Genomic DNA, 14,221 nt, shown 5'->3' on the forward strand with positions numbered 1-14,221 from the left:
CACCTATAGAAAACAATACTGCGATGTGCACGTGAAAATTTAGTGAGAGGGTGAATGTCATGTCAAGTATTCTCACCAAAATACAGAAGAAACAAGGAACATGGCCCTTGTCATCAACCCTGGAACCAAAATAAACTCAAGCAAACTATATTAAAATACAATGGAAAGAAATTCACCAATTTCAATTACGCTGATTCAGTTAGTTGATAAGAAATTAAAAATTCCCTTTTCCAATATTGTTCTACATTTTCCTGTATTGCATCCCTAATAATAAGCATTTATTACTTTGATAATGTAAAATGTTTATTAATAATCATTTTCGAAACAGCTTTTGTGACATTATAGATGATAAACTAAATATCACAGGCCTTTCTTAGTTGTGTTGGTAAAAAGTAAGCACTAAGAAATAGTATCTTTGTCTTCTCTGAAATTCTGCTTCCGCCGCCCGTCCTCCGTCTTACCTGGCTCCTCTCCCGGGCGGGCCCACGGCGGTAATCCCCGGGCCGGCACGCAGCTCCACAATGGCTCTCCCCGTTACCAAGACTCCAGCCGCCCCACCTGCCCCGGCTTCTCTTCCTCTGCTTTTCCCTGTAGCAATGGCGGCTTCTATTCCTGTTCCACACCTGCGCTCTTCTCACTCTTACTACAGCCTCCTTAGAGATCTCTTCCATCCCTGGTTACACCGACACCGCGATAACAATGCTGAATACGAGCGCCCAGCTCATCCTTCGAGGGCAAGGACTAAGTGCCTTCACCGTCCACCAAGGCCCTTTAAGGTGAGGGTCTCCTACGCGCCCTGAACCTCACCCCGCAACACCTACCACGAAAACCGTAGATCAGATGTGCTCTTTTCCCACCTGGCTTGGAGCAGGACCTGTGGAGCACGTTGAACCACAGTGTAAGAACACACAGTAGGTATTTTTAAACTTACTGAGGAAACCTTTATTGAGCAATTATCTATCATGTATCTAATTAACTAAAAAGTGATGAAAAGAAAAGAAAATACAATTTTGCTTTCTTTGGGATGTCACAATTAATTATTTTTCACTATTCATACAATGGGTACATTTGTAGATTTTTGTCAGCACTAATAAAGATATTGTTTGCAGGTCTCTGAGTCATATTTTAATCCAGATGACCTTGGATGTACCCTTAACTGCATTTCTGGCCAGGAGAATTCCTTTGCTGAGTATTTACTAGGTGTCAGGCTCATATACCAAAGATAATATTGTGACTAAGACAAAACTTTACAGTTTTGGGGGTGGGTGGTATTTCTGGTTTGTCATATTGTTGAAATAAGTTATTGAAAGCACATCTATAACTTTCTCAAACATAACATCTAGGGTAGTTTAGGCAGTTAATAATTTCAGAACTACACAGAAACTCTAAGGATCCAACCCCGGGAAGACCTTCTAAGCATGAATAAACTCTCAGAAAAATCACTCAGCTGGGGCTATACTTCAGTCTTAAATATCACTTAATCAACTGGCTTTCTATGGAAATCACCTTGGCATTTATAGTCAAAACTAAAGGTTACCAATTATCCATTTGCATTTCAAAACCACAAAAATCTTTTATTTTTTATAAGAATCACAATCTCACAATTTTCACAATGTTAATTTTCATCTGGAGTAAAAGCACCTTTTGTAAAAGCTAAAAAAAATGACTACCTTCATATATACATGCACACACACACACACACAACAAATGCACAAGCTCACACATTAACATATAGTTTCTATTCATCAGAATTGGAATAAAGGGTGAGTTAACAGTTAATATAATTTTTTTGTCAAGTTAAGGTTAACTAGAAAATTAATTTTGTTTCAAATTCTCTGGTTGAAAGCATTTATTAAATCAATCAGTATCCTTTGAACTCATAGTTATTTAATTTTTTCTAATATATTTATTATTTAGTTTCTTTCAACACCCCCCCCCCCCCAACCACATGCAGAATCTGTGAGCTGACTGAGCACCCTCTGTAGAAGTTTTCCTTTTCTCCTGGACTCTTCTTTATATTTATGTACAAAAAGCTAGCGCTGCACAATTTTCCACCCCACTCAGAGACAGCCGAAATGAACCGGCCTATGAAACACAGACATACATTTTTAGAATTCAGAAATCTGTTTGTTTGTATTTTAAAAAGCTCTAGGCTTAGTGTGAAGCTAAAGTTGACCAAGCCTCACATATTTTGACAGTTCATATTCGGTCTATCATGAAATAACAAAGAATCTGAGTCTTGAAAGAAGATGATGGGTGTAAGTGTTATTTCCTGAGGCTGGAAAAATACTTCGATTTAGAGCTGAAGGTATTTAAAATAAAAACTAGTTTTATCCTAGTCCCAAATGCTAATTTGCATAGAGGCCTTTATAGGCAGATCTTAAGAAAACCTGCTTTCTCACCACTCATGAAACCTGTTCCAGAATACTCTCTGTGAGAGGCTGGATCACACAGCCTTACAAAGTGGGCAATGGAAAGGAGTCCGGGCTCCTATTCCTGGCCCTAAGCCTGACTCACGGTGTCCTCTCAGAGACCTGATTTCTCCTGGAAGCATCTCTCTCCCAGAAACAGCCGTCCCGGGTGGGGGGGGGGGGTGGCGCTCTCTGCTCTTGGGGCAGCATCTCGCTGTCTTTAGACGCCAAGAGTCTCCTCCTGGTCCACCCAGAGGGAACGTTTCAGAAGATGCTCATTCAGTTCAAGTGGCCTGCTTCATGACCACTTCCTGTCATTAGACTCACAAACGGTAATTTCAAAACAAGAGAGAGCTATTGATTTGAGTGAGGGATTAAAAGCGTAGTTATGGCAAAATGGCCTAAAAATAGAAAAAAAAAAAAGAAAAAGAGAGAGGAAAAAAAAGAAAGGTGACTTTTATCTTTATAGACCCAGCATTCAGTCAAAGCTTACAACAGTGAACTTTTTAAATAAAGGAAAATAAACTAATAACATAAAGAAGGGAAATTATTTTAGAAGGAACATAATATTTAGTAAGAAACTATGTACAACCTGTTTTACATATTTCATATGACATTTTCCTTTAAAACATAATAGAAATCATTTTTTAAAAAAATTTAAGAGTGAAGTCAGAAAGAGAAGGACAAATATTGTATGCTAACTCACATATACGGAATCTAAAAATGGTACTGATGAACTCAGTGACAAGAACAAGGATGCAGATACAGAGAATGGACTGGAGAACTCGAGGTATGGGAGGGGGCGGGGGGTGAAGGGGAAACTGAGACGAAGCGAGAGAGTAGCACAGACATATATATACTACCAACTGTAAAATAGATAGTCAGTGGGAAGTTGTATAACAAAGGGAGTCCAACTAGAGGATGGAAGATGCCTTAGAGGACTGGGGTGGGGAGGGTGGGGGGGACTCGAGGTGGGGGGAGTCAAGGAAGGGAGGGAATACGGGGATATGTGTATAAAAACAGATGAGTGAACTTGGTGTACCCCCCAAAAAATAAAATAAAATTAAAAAAAAAAATTTAAGTGAGGTAAACCGAGACTCAGAAAAACAACACACACACACAATTGTTTTTTTATAAATTTATATATTTATTTATTTATTTATTGGCTGTGTTGGGTCTTCGTTGCTGCACACAGGCTTTCTCTGGTTGTGGTGAGTGGGGACTACACTCCATTGTGGTGCGCGGGCTCCTCTAGGCGTGTGGACTTCAGTAGTTGCAGCACATGGGCTCAATAGTTGTGGCTCACAGGCTCTAGAGCGCAGGCTCAATAGCTGTGGTGCCTGGGCTTTGTTGCTCTGCGGCATGTGGGATCTTCCTGAAGCAGGGATTGAACCTGTGTCCCCTGCATTGGCAGGCGGATTCTTAACCACTGTGCTACCAGGGAAGTCCCACATACACACTTTAAATCACAAAACGAGAAGATGATGGAGCAGGCTTTTCCACCAGATTTTTCTGCTATGAGAGAAAGCATTCTTTCCACTATACCACACTACACTCATCATTCTATAGACGAAGGATTTACTAAAACTTATTTAAGCTTTCCAAAGTTTTAAAACTTCTTTGCATTTTTAATGATATCCTTAATAATCCCCAAATGGTGGAAACATTAAATTATCAAGAAAACAAGAAATTACATGTTTATCCAAATTCGGAGCACACGCTAGACGTGTCAGTTCATTCACCCCTACTGTGCCAAGCCTAGATTACCACACTTGATTTTCAAATCTCTAAACTACTGCTAAAAATGTATACGTGGCAACACTGACTCAGTCCAAGTTCTCAGAGATAAGAAGATCATGACACCCACAGAGCAAAAGCATGACATGTTGAATTCTAAAATCGGTGTTTTCTAAGCACTAAGATAGAAACGCCTCGTGGCCCACAGAGCAGATCCACTCTGGCAGGGAGAGAGGGGCAGAGGTGAGATGAGGGCACTCCTACACAGATACCCTAAACCTTTACATTTATTTTAACACATCTCATGTGACTGTGATCAAAATTTCATCACGGAAAGAAGTCCCACTCTGTGCAGCCTAATCTATGACCTAACTGGTCAGAAGAAATGAGACAATGCCTGAAAAGGTTTGCAAGGTGAAAAACATTAGGGCAGTGGGGCTGGCTTTAAGCAAAAGTCAATGTAACAATCTATGGAAGAGTTTCAGTTTCAGATGAGGAAAGACTGTTCAAATCAAACATTCTGCAGACATTTTGGAGAAAACAGTGATTGGATTACTGAATTATACATGTGCTGTTGTGTACAGAGGAGAAAGCCTAGAACCTAGGTCATTTCCTACTTTTGTAACTTTGGTCAAGCTACTTTCCCGTGTTAATTTCCTCTTTGAAAAGATTAATTTAGATGACTGGGAAAGTCTCTTGCAACTTTAGACCTTTTTCATTTTTAATATGAGGTCCAAAGTGTCAGAAAATCAAGTGAGAATGTGTCATGGCCACACAGGTCAGACTCTGAAGCGCTGAAACATAATTTGGAAATGCCCATTTATCTTAGAAATTTTGGTTGGAAAAATCAAGACAGAGGGAGCGGGGCAGGGAGAAGAAGGTGACAACAAGGGCACAGTCTGCTTCACCCCAGATACACAGGTCAGAGGAGAGAGGATGAATTCCGTGTGGCACCATGAGGGACCTGTAATGTAAACGGTGCAACCAAAGAAACGCATTCAGCAATGAAAGAATATGGTTGGAAGAGCCACTCATACGTAATCATACCGGAAGCGAGACTGGAGACCACTCAACTGTACAATCAGAAATATTTCAAGACCCTACAAAAATAAATAAATAAGTCACGCAGCTCATTTGTATTTTTTGGTTTAGATTCCACATATGAGTGACAGCATATGATATTTGTCTTTCTCTGTCTGGTTTACTTAATATGATAATCTCTAGGTCCATCTATGTTGCTGCAAATGCATTATTTTTTATTTACAAAACAGAAATAGACCAAGAGACATAGAAAACAAACTTATGGTTACCAAAGGGGAAGGGAGAGGGATAAATTAGGAGGTTGGGATTAACAGATACACACTACTATACACAAAATAGGTAACCAACGAGAACTTACTGTATAGCACAGGGAACTATATTCAGTATTTTGTAATAACCTGTTAGGGAAAAGAATCTGAAAAAGAATATATATTGTTATATATAACAGAATCACTGTGCTATACACCTGACACTAACACAACACTGTAAATCAACTATACTTCAATAAAAATAAAATAACTCATGTAGTAATTAGAGAAGGCTTGCACGCACGCACCTAGATTGGTGAATTTATTGTTCAATCCACTCACGTATCTGAGCAACTAAGACAAGAATTACAGTGAGCTACGTCAAGTATACGCTCCTGGGACACGCTGAAATTCACACACAATCACCAGCCTTCAAGGGAGCCAGCTCTAATTGGAGAGATAAGAAACATGGGTTAAAGGTAAAAAGGAATAGTAAAGATGTCACGGGGACTTTTGGTATTGGGGATGTGTCCCGAGTACTGCCGGCCACAGTGGCAGCCTTAGGAAGTGGACAGCCCGGGCTCTGCCTGGATCCCCTCATTGGCTCCAGGTGGGTTCCATGCCCAGGAGCCAGGAGTTCAGCCTGGACCCTGAACTCAGACTGCTGAAGCCCACCTTCCTGGGCTTCTTTTCCAGGAGGAGAGCTGGAGGTGCCTGGGAATCTCACGCCCCCGTAGCCTTTATCAACAACTGACAGATGCAGAGGTATGAACACGCCACTTTCCTTCCCAATGGTCAGAGTGACTGTGGGGCGCGGCCACACTGCCGGCAGAGTTCTCGCCGGGTGGAAGCCGAGGTTCCTTCCTCTCTTAGGACTCAGTGCAATACTGAACGCTTGCTGGGCTGTCGGCACTGCTCTGGCCCACTCCTTCACGCCCCTTCTGGTTTTTTCTGAGAATTCTAATAATTCACTTTCACAAGAAACTTTGTTTTCATCAGGGCACCCAAACCTATGATACCTTCCCAAGATCCATTTTTGGGGAACGGTAGGAACATGCACACGTGAAAAACCCTACTTGATGGCTTCCGTCAGATGTGGTCACAGGACAGGATTCCAGCAACTGATACGCAAGAAGAAACCTGTTGCATGTTTATGGAGAAGGTCTGCTTTCCCGTTGCCCCCTTCCCCACAGAGCACCCTTCTCTTCCCTAATCATAGGACATGTGGGGACCTGGAGGCAGAATAACCTAAAGGTGACCATGAAGACCAAAGGAGCCCACCGAGGACCACAGAGCGGGAGGAGAGAAGGAACGCGGTCCGATGTCCGATGACCTGATGCCCCGCAGAGCCAGCAGCGCAGGTCGAGACAGCGTTCCCCACACGTGATAAGGCTACACAAAACAAAGCTTTGTTATTGGTTTTTACGTGTGAACAGTTCTATTTCTATGCATCTGACGGCAATCTCTGACATACCGCTGATGTGGACACAGAGGACCTCAGGACATTTTTTTTTAATGGATGAAAATTATATTCAGTTTTTTTCAAGAAAGTCTGAAAGGCTTCCCTCCCAAGGCTTGAGCTGGGCTGGGGACACTGTGATGGAACTTTGGGGAGTCTGCCTGATGGCCTGATGGTCTAGCCTCACTTGGCTTCTTCCCTCTCTTTAATAACACCTCTTGAATTAGCAGCTGAAACCTTTTCACCACCTCTGGAAGCCCCCCCCCCAAGTCAATCAAGATCCTGGAGCTGAATCTCAGCCCAACTCCTCACTAGCTGATCTACTTAGAGCAGCCGTGCTTTGTCTTATCAACTGCAAAATGGGTGTAAAATGTCCCCACACTGCAAAAGCTGGCTGTACAGATTCAATGCAAAGTGCTTAGAACCATGCCTGCCTCATGCTAAAGATTAAGGTAATTTTACAAGAAATTAGGTTCATTAATTTGAATTTATTTCAATTCAGCTTTCTGGTTAGAACAGAAAGAGTAGGTTTGGGGATATAATAAAGGACACTATTTCAGGGAAAATTTTGAACCGGTTAAGATGTCAGAAAATTGAACATGGGACAATGTTGTTTGGGGTCTGCCATCTCTTAGTCATATTTAACCATCCCAATGAAAAGCACTATTTTAGAAGACATATGCTGACAATCAGCTGACAGCAAGGGTCCTGGCAGCAGGGAAAGAAACCTTGTGAAGGGCACTAGGAGAACTGCCCTCTTTCCAGGAAGGTGGCATAGCTACAAAACTCTGCTGACTCAGGCACCTTTGTCGTAAACCACTCACATCTGCAGATTGATACCTGAAGTATATTTTGAACCTTCATGTATTCAACCCTTTGCCATTTGTCAGTGGTAATCCTTTTGCTTATCTTGGTTTAAATATAAAATGTCTTGGCCACTACTTATTCCCTCCATAGGTCTACTATTTCATCACTGGAGTGCTATGGAGTATTTCTGCCATAAAGAGGTTGCTACAGACCCTATTTACTAGCTTTTCCCTAAATGCAACTCTTTTGTTTGTTCTTCACTCTGTGGGTTTCCAATTATTCAATGGCTCATAAAGCAAATAGGCTGTGTGGTTAGGACTTGAGTCTGAAATCTCCCCCTGAAGAATCTGCAACAACGTGTTAGCTCTAGTATGAAAACAAGATGAGCCCTTATTTATATTTTGCAGGGACTATCTCCAAGGGGATGGTGAAACTTTTAGAGGCACCTGGAAATGGAGGTGAACACAGCTCCAGGGAGAAGATCTAAGTGTTGTTATCTGTGGAGCCCTGAGACACAACTGCAGGGGATCAAATATAATGTATCCAGGAAGAAGGATGCTCATCTTCTCCCATCTACCCCAGGGCTGAGGTTCTTAAAGACACATCTTCATCTTGAAATGGAGACACAGTGATAGACACCAAAGTGCCAAGTGTGAGCCTCTGTTCTGCGTGTGGGCTGTATACTCACTGTCCAAACTTGATGATGGGGAATCATTATATAAAAAGGTGATTCACAAAAATGGAAAAGGTGTGGTTCAAATGATATACAAAACAGAAACAGACCCACAAAGAAAACAAATTTATGGTTACCAAAGGGGAAAGCGGAAGAGGGATAAATTAGGCGTTTGGGATGAACACATACACAGTATCATATATAAAACCCATAACCAATAAGGACCTCCTGTATAGCACAGGAAACTATACTCAGCATTTTGTAATAACCTATAAGAATATGGAATCACTTCGCTGTACACCTGAACTAGCACAACACTGTAAATCAACTATACTCCCATTCAAAAAATTGATAAGGCACATAGAGTTCTTATTTAGCTAAGTGCCTTTATAGCATGAGCTTGATATTATTTCCCAAATCCTAATATGGTATTAATATTAAACAGAGGTAAAGGGCTAAAACAGTGAAAAAATACAAGTTAAAAAGCATATAAAGGGGATTCCTTGGTGGCATAACTGGTTAAGAATCCGCCTGCCAAGGCAGGGACACGGGTTCTATCCCTGGTCTGGGAAGATCCCAGAGCCACGGAGCAACTAAGCCCACATGCCACAACTACTGAGCCCACAAGCCACAACTACTGAAGCTCCCACGTGCCTAGAGCCCATAGAAGCCACTGCAATGAGAAGCCTGCGCACCACAAGGAAGAGTCGCCCCTGCTCACTGCAAGAGAAAGCAGGTGTGCAGCAACAAAGACCCAATGCAGCCAATAAATAAATAAATTCATTTTTTAAAAAAAGCATATAAAGGAAGATCTAGAAACGATTTGACAAAGAAAAGTTGTGACTGAAAACTCCTAAACTAGCAATGAGAGTTATACAGATGGAGGGTCTTAGGATGGTACAATTTCCCATACAGGCAGGCACTTCCTTAAGTCTAAGCTTCTTTTCTAGGGCTGAGAAACTGGAGGTAGGGTCCTAGGGCACTTTGCGCTCAGGGACTCTTCTCTTTTTTGTACCCATAGGCTTTCCAACAACCACCTTGCCTAGCTCTGAAAGCCCCGCCTAGACAGATAACTAAACCCATCAGTACAAGAGCAGTCTCCCTCTCAGCAGCCATCACCTAGGCTCTGCAGTCCAGGTAGTAGTTGGCAGGTACCAGACTCAGTGCTGGGGAAACAAAGCTAAACCAGCCTGGAGACGCCCCCACACTTAGTATGCAAGCTTGAGGCCAAGGCTGTTGACTGGACTCAAACTGCCTGTGACATTTACTAGAGGTGGGGTCTCAGACAAGTTATTTTACCCCTTACTCCTCACTTCTGCTTTCTTAGAGATGATGATAATTGCAAATGCCTCTGGCACCGGGCACAATGGGTATTAAATAAGGAAATTTAGGTAAAGTTCTTAAGACAATAACCGCCCCAGGGAAGCACTCAACTCCTGCTGGGCAGACTTCCTCCACTTACCCACCTGGGACACCGCAGAGAGAGGGCGTGTGCAAGTGAGGAGCAGGGGGTGAAACAGGGAATGCCTTTTCCAAGAAGACATGCTGCACAGGAAAGAGGAATTGTGCTCAGTTACGTTCCATCTTCAAGGAAACGCGACCAAATCAGGGAGAGGAAAGTGTAGTAAATTATGATGCGTGTGAGTACGTGCATGCATGCATGTGTGCGTTAAAAAAAAGTGCACGGATGGGAGCCCGAGGTGCTGAAATTTATTGGTAGAATCTTATCTACTGAGACTATGCTTAGCATTGTTGCAAACCTAGAAAATCAGGAAAGCTTAAAATTGCAAATATTCACTTCAAATTTTAAGAATGTTCATTCCACGTTAGGACACAGTGTGGATGTAATGTGTCTGTATGTTTCTTTTCCACTTGTAACTTGCTTTTAAATGCTCACGTTAAAATGGATTCCAAGGACACTAGGTAGTGCCAATAACAGTCCTGTTGAACTGTTTTATGGGACAATCATCTGGCATCCTGCTGGTGAAACCAGCCATCAACCTCACAGTGAATTCACTGAGGAGGTGTGTTAGTGCCTCATAAAGCATCACTGCTGTATTATGATGAGTAACAGCTAGGTAAAGCTTTTTGGTATTTTCATTGTGATTTACCAAATATACATATTTAAAGCATATCTGACACCATGCCAAACACACACATTTTTTTTTCTCCAGTAGGTTTAAAATAATGAAACCCCAAACAGAGCTGGCGTTTATGCCTCCAGCAAAGGTAATTAAGCTGTAAATGCTGATCTTGCTGATGCTAACGACTGGTTTACTAGAAATAAACTGCACGCAACTGCATTTAGAACGCAATCCAGAGCCAGCCGTATACAGTAAGGATGGCGAGTGAAAAAACCATGCTCTAGTTGAATTCATGCATGCACATGTGGCATGATGAAATCTTAAAATCTCAAGTGCTACAGTGAGTGTAAGAAATCATTCACTTTCTGCCCTTGCAATCACGGCAACCATGTGATTTTATTAGCTCTCTTAGCAATGCATTCTGGCCGCTTAGGGCCTTGATAGAAGAGTGTTCTTTGTCATGTCTAATCTAAATCCCCACTGCTGTAATTTAAGCCAGTCTCTGCTTTGCAGTCTCTCCGCAGAAATGAACTTCAGCACTTCACACCCTCCCTGAAAGCCTCTCCCACTAGCTCTAACCCAGCCCATCCTTCCCAGCCTCACTCAGTTGCATTTTGGAACCATACAGATGATGGAACCACCAGGTGTACATTCCACACTATATAAAGGATAGATTACAGAAATGCCAACAAACAGCTTCTATTTTCTTTCACTCTTTAATTCCTTTGAATTTTAAAATATATTACTTAATTTAAAAAATAATCTGCTTCTGTTGTAACATATGAAATGCCGCAGAAATGCCTTTGCTTTATGTTGTTGCTTATTAAGATCTAAATGTTTGTTTTTGCTGTTCTTTTTTTAATTTTGCAGATCCTACACATAAAGTGCATGGCTGAAAAATTTGCGAATACAAAAGCAAAAAGGAAGCAAACAAGGGGCAAAGCAAAAGAAAAGAAAAAAAAAAGCAATAAAATTTTCTGTTCTTCCTGGGAAATATTGGGTGATTATTTTCAGATTTACACCAAGTATTTTTAAAATTAATTACAGTGGATTAACACATGTTTGCAGCACGGACTCTCATATGGGAGCTTGTAACCAAAACAATTTAAATCATTTCTATTACTTATTAAAATTGAGATAATGGTAGAGTTGAACTTACCAATGATCCATCTTTCTCTCACAATTCACACTCAATAAAATGCACAGTGTGTCTATCAGACACCCATGCTTCTCAACAGCTTTTCTTTAAGTGGAATTCTGTGGACTAGTATCTCCTACCCATTCTTAGGATTCAATGAATTCCAAAGTTTTGTTATTTCTTGTATATGAGGGAGTGTATAGGTAGAACAGTTTTTTATGGTGTAATTTACGAACCATAAAATTCACCTGCTTTTAGTGTACAATTCAATTATTTTAGTAGATTTACAGAGTTGTGTGACTGTCATCACAATCAACTTTAGGATGTTTTCATCTTTCCAAGGATAGCTGTTTTATAAAGTCTAGAGTCTATTTTGTACTGCCTGTTTTGTACAACTATTTCTTTTTAAACTCTTATCATTCAGGCGAAAATCTGGAGCTATCTAACATACTAATTCAGCATGTGTGATACTAAATGTATTTTCTTATAAAAATAAAACAATTTTCACATCTTTAAAAGTGTCATGTAAAACACACGTGTCGTTGTCCATCTGGGCTGCCGTAACATAATTCTACAGACTGGGAGGCTGACAACCAGGGCAAGTTTACTGCTCACATCTTGGAGACTGAAAGTCTCCAAGAGCTCAGGGTGCCAGCATGCTTGGGTCCTAGTGAGAGCTCTCCCATGTGGCTGCAGACTTATTTTTGTGTCCTGACACAGCATAGGGGGCTGGGAGCTCTGTGGCGTCTCTTTCCTAAGGGCACTAATCCCATTTGTGAAGCCTCCACCCTCATGACCTAACTACCTCCCAAAGACCACCCCCCTCTGAACGAATTACCTTGGGAGTTAAGATTCCAACATGTGAATCTGGGACGGACACAAACACTCGGGTCACAGCAATTTATTCTGATCACAAAAGCAAAACCTCTTTATTTCTAACGCAACACACTTCAAATAAAAAGACTGGATATACATCCTAACCAAGGACACATCAATGACGTGGACAGATTCACTTAGACTTTGGTTCTCAATCGTTAGGCTAGAAAATGGGACCTAGTCTGCCAGGCTCTCAGGCCCTCAGCTCCACTTTGTCACCGACCCAAAAGTCAAACCCTCCTACCCTTTTCACGGGGAAGTTTCTGATGCTAACCTCCAAGGGGCCAGACAATAGGCAGCACAACTAACCCACCCGAGGACATTACAGTTTTCAGCGTTGACTATGTTCTTAGATTCATGCTACATACATTTTAGCCCAGCACACTCTCTTATTCAGATGCCCCTGTAGCTTGTACTTGAAACAAAAGAAAGCAATATTACCGTAGTTAAAATGAAACTGTCTCTCTGAATGACATTAGATAAAATCAAACATAAAGGATGAGATTAGGAATTTATAAAAATTACCCCAGGTGTTTTTTATATTTACTTAAATTCAATCGAGGGAAACTAGATTGTGATTTTTTACTAGAAAAGCTCATATATATTTGCAATATCGTCTGTATTAGGAAATAACGTGTTAGTGAAGGATGGGGTCTCAAGGAATCTGCAAGAAGGAAGTAAGAGATGCAAGCATGGCAAGTGGGTCCCCAGGACTATCCAGAGGCAAACATGCCAGCAATTCCGTGCGGCAGGTTCATGGACCCTGTACTGAAGAGGGTTGTGTGCCCATTGATGGTTGGATGGCATTGGCTAATGAACTCAGCTCACTAACCCTCTGATATCCTTGTGTGGTCACCCACCAAGCCTTTTCATAATTTGCATTATTTAGGAGGCTTCTATACAGAGAGGGAATACGCCATTTGGTGAACAGAAGTCCACATTTCATTGTTATTACGTATCAATCAAGGAACAAGGTTCACATATTAGCACTGAGGTTTGTCAATTTGGTTATGTCAAATCAAACTCTAGGATTGGATGATTTTGGGGCACCATGAATAATTAAACTCTCAAACCCAAAAGTGAACGAGCAATCCTTGGAAAACCCTTAAATGATCAAGAAAAGTCCTGGGAATACAGTTACGTATTCACATAACGCCCCTCGAGGGGGCTGGCTGGGGTAACATTACTCTGCCCCCCCCGCCCCCCCCCGTTTCACTGTGGTTTCATTTCAGAGCTCAATCCCTGAAGGGGGCGCTGGTCCACATAGGGAACGCACATCCTCTCCTGGGTAGCGGGCGTGGGGGGCTTAAGGCAATCAGTCCCCCACCCTCCCTGTGCAGGCGGTCTCTTTCCCAGCACTGTTCTGCCTGAGACTGTGCCTTCACCTTGTTCCTCCTTCCAACCTGCCCTGTCACATTTCAACTTTCAGAAGGAAGGATACCTGCTGCCTAGCTCAGGGAGATCAACCCAATGCTTGATGATGACCTAGGGGGCAGGATGGGGAGCGAGGGGACATGGGGATGCATGTGTAAATACGGCTGTTTCACTTTGTTGTACGGCAAAAACCGGCACAACACTGTAAATCAATGATACTCCAATAAAGATCTGAAGAAAAGAAAAAAAAAAAAAAAAAAAAAAGGAAGGCAGGTCTCTCACCCACCTAGAATCTTATGATGGTTCATTGCCTGGAGTAGAAAACTACACAGGGAAACCAAAAAAGCAGACCTTGCAGAAACTGTTGTTCCTG

The sequence above is a fragment of the Hippopotamus amphibius genome, chromosome 10, assembly GCF_030028045.1.
Source record: "Hippopotamus amphibius kiboko isolate mHipAmp2 chromosome 10, mHipAmp2.hap2, whole genome shotgun sequence".
Classification (NCBI taxonomy): domain Eukaryota; kingdom Metazoa; phylum Chordata; class Mammalia; order Artiodactyla; family Hippopotamidae; genus Hippopotamus; species Hippopotamus amphibius.